Here is a 3175-nt window from a genome sequence, read left to right as displayed (position 1 = left end):
CTTACTGACATGCTTTATGACATTTGAGAGAATGCTGGACATTGAGCATGAAAAGTTAAGATGATGCTTGATGATGTTACTTATTCCAGGGTTGATTAATTTACCTTCTCTTAGGCTCTTTGAAAACAAGCAGACTACCTTCATTCAGTCCACGCTAGGTTTCAGGTTTTGTAGAACTCGTTTATTTATAGTTTTCTCTTCCTACCATAGCCCTCACTAATAACCTAAGTATTTACCAGCTTTCCTCCATCTGTCATGTCCTGAAGTTCAACACCTGTCTTGCTTAGGTCTGCAAAATGCTTAATATTTGCTTAATGATATAGCATCATAGCACCTAATTTTAATTTATTTTTCAAACTTTTTCATGCATATGCAGCTTAGGACTCAGCAAGTGACTCAAGAAGAAAAATACATACCAGTTTTAGAAGAATGAACACTACCTTTTTCTATATCATATCTCCCGAATACTCAGATTCCTGTGAGCCCTGAATTTCAACTTCCGTGACCTTGGATCAGTGTGCCTACTGTAAATCCAAAGCTGCTTCCTTCAACCTCTATCCCCCTAAAGCAAACCAGCAAATTATTCACAGGACAAAAGTAGAGGCAAATATGAGGCTCACCATATGCCAACCGCTCCTGAAAAGTATTCCAGTATACTACTAGTGGAATTATAAATTATAACACATTCGAGAAAGAAATTAGAAAATAGAAAATTGCTAGTAAAATATTTGAGTAAAATTTTTCTGACAAAAAAGAAAGAAATAATATACCAGATGAAATCTATTTATAGGATTATACATTATGGGAAATTTTGTAAATATACACAAGAACATATGGGCTAGTAAAAGGGACGACTTCGGCTAGGCACGTCGCTCACGTCTGTAATCCCAGCACTTTGGGAGGCTGAGACAGGCAGATTACCTGAAGTCAGGAGTTCGATACCAGCCTGGCCAACATGGTGAAACCCCATCTCTACTAAAAGTACAAAAAATGAGCAAGGCGTGATGATGTCCACCTGTAATCCCAGCTGCTCAGGAGTTTGAGGCAGGAGAATCGCTTGAATCCAGGAGGCGGAGGTTGCAGTGAGCTGAGATCGCACCACTGCACTCCAGCCTGGGCAACAAAAGCAAAACTCTGTCTCAAAATAAGTAAATAAATAAATAAAAATAATAAAATAAAAATTGAAAAGGGAAGACTTCTCAAACTAATAAACAGGAAAATTAATAAATAATTGTAGTCATGTTAGTACCATAGACTAATACAGGATGAACATTTCTAGAAGATCTCTGAGGGGAAGCATGATGGTTTCTGAGGACATGCTCCAGGAAAACAAATATAACTGATAAAAATTATTTTAAAAAATACGTATTTGAAGGCATTTAAAAATGCTACAAACTTCCTAAGGGCAAACAGCAAATGGAACAAACATTTATTTAAGAAAACTTGTAAATCATGATAAGAACAGTGAGAACCTGTGACACTTAAAGAACAATGATTTTCTTCCCAGTCAAGAAAGAAGTTACATTCCTGTTTTATTTTTATTATTATTATTTTTTTACAGAGTCTTGCTCTGTTGCCCAGGCTGGAGTGCAGTGGCATGATCTCGGCTCACTCCAACCTCCGCCTCCCAGGTTCAAAACATTCTCCTGCCTCAGCCTCCTGGGTAGCTGGGATTACAGGCACATGCCATCATGCCTGGATAATTTTTGTATTTTTAGTAGAGACTGGGTTTCACCATGTTGACCAGGCTGGTCTTGAACTACTGACCTCAGGTGATCCACCTGACTCAGTCTCCCAAAGTGCTGGGATTACAGGCATGAGCCACTGCTCCCGGCCATTCTTGGTATTTTTTACGTAAGTGTATGAGGTTCTTTCTTCCCTAGCTACCAGTCTAGAGCTATGGTATCTGCTAAGAAGGGCAGGCTGCCAGCATCTATCATCCTCCTCAGATCTGTGCCACAGAAGCTCTGTTTTAATCAATAGCAGCAGTGAGTCCTGTGGCTCCTTTCCTCTGCCCTTCCACCATTTATGAGGTAAAAACTCTACTCCAGATGCAGCACAATGAAAATGCTACACCCTAATTGTTCTTACCCTAATTTGCTCATAGGATGAGGTTTCTCAACAAGAGAGGCAAGCTGAAAAAAATAGAGGCTATACTCCCTGCCCTGTACCCTGCTTATAAATCATAGTGCCATCTGATACAAGTGGGACATTAGTCTATCTCCAGCTACAGGACAGTGGTATGAATGTTTTACCCAGGGGGAAATGTAGATCTTAAGAAAGGAGAAATTAGTACCTCTCCCTAAGTGGATCAATTGTATTTGGAACAAAGCTCAGAGAGTAATGTCTAAGGGCACTGTTGAAAACACTGGGGATTTTCCACTTAAGAGGAGACAGGTATCTCCAAGAAAGCAAAAAGATAAAGTTCAGCAGTAGAAGTTTAAAATAGACAATCAGAGAAATAGGCAGATAAGAAGAGCCCCTCTGGGGTCAGAAAAAAAAAAAAAAAAACTCACAGACGTGCCTCAAAGTCTACCTGCCATTAACTGTATGTTTGGGTAACCCAAAATTTATATCCTGAAGCCCTAATTCACAATGTGACAGAAATTGTACATATAGCTTTTGGGAGGTTATTAGGTTCTGAAAGGGTAACTCTCTACCATGTGAGCATAAAACAAGAAGATATCCATCCATCAACTAGAAGAAGGTGAGTTTTCCACAGACCTGAGATCAGCTGACACCTTGCTTTTGGGCTTCACAACTTCCATAATTATGCGACATAAATGTTTGTTGTTTAAGACACCCAATGTATAGTAATTTGTTATAGTAGCCCAAACTAAGACCCTCCCATCGTTGAGATTTACGTATAGTTGGATCAAACTATGGAGCAATTTATATTACCAAAAATAATTGTCAAAAAACAATATGGCATATACACAGTAATATGCTTACATAGGTAAACATCAGATACACCTTTTATATACATAAGAAAATTTAAAAAATTCAAAAATAAATAATATTTATTGAAATTGAAAGACATTATTTAAAAAATAAAACTTTTTAAAAACTTAATTTGAATAAACAAATAAAACCAGTAGATCTATTATCTGGCAATTGTTGGAGATTAAGAGCAGAGTATAATACCTATGTAGACAGATCAGCTAAAAACAGGGAG

Source organism: Mandrillus leucophaeus, unplaced genomic scaffold (assembly GCF_000951045.1).
Source record: "Mandrillus leucophaeus isolate KB7577 unplaced genomic scaffold, Mleu.le_1.0 Scaffold450, whole genome shotgun sequence".
In the NCBI taxonomy this organism is placed as follows: Eukaryota; Metazoa; Chordata; class Mammalia; order Primates; family Cercopithecidae; genus Mandrillus; species Mandrillus leucophaeus.
The sequence above is the reverse complement of the archived record's forward strand: the minus strand, read 5'-3'. Positions refer to the sequence as shown.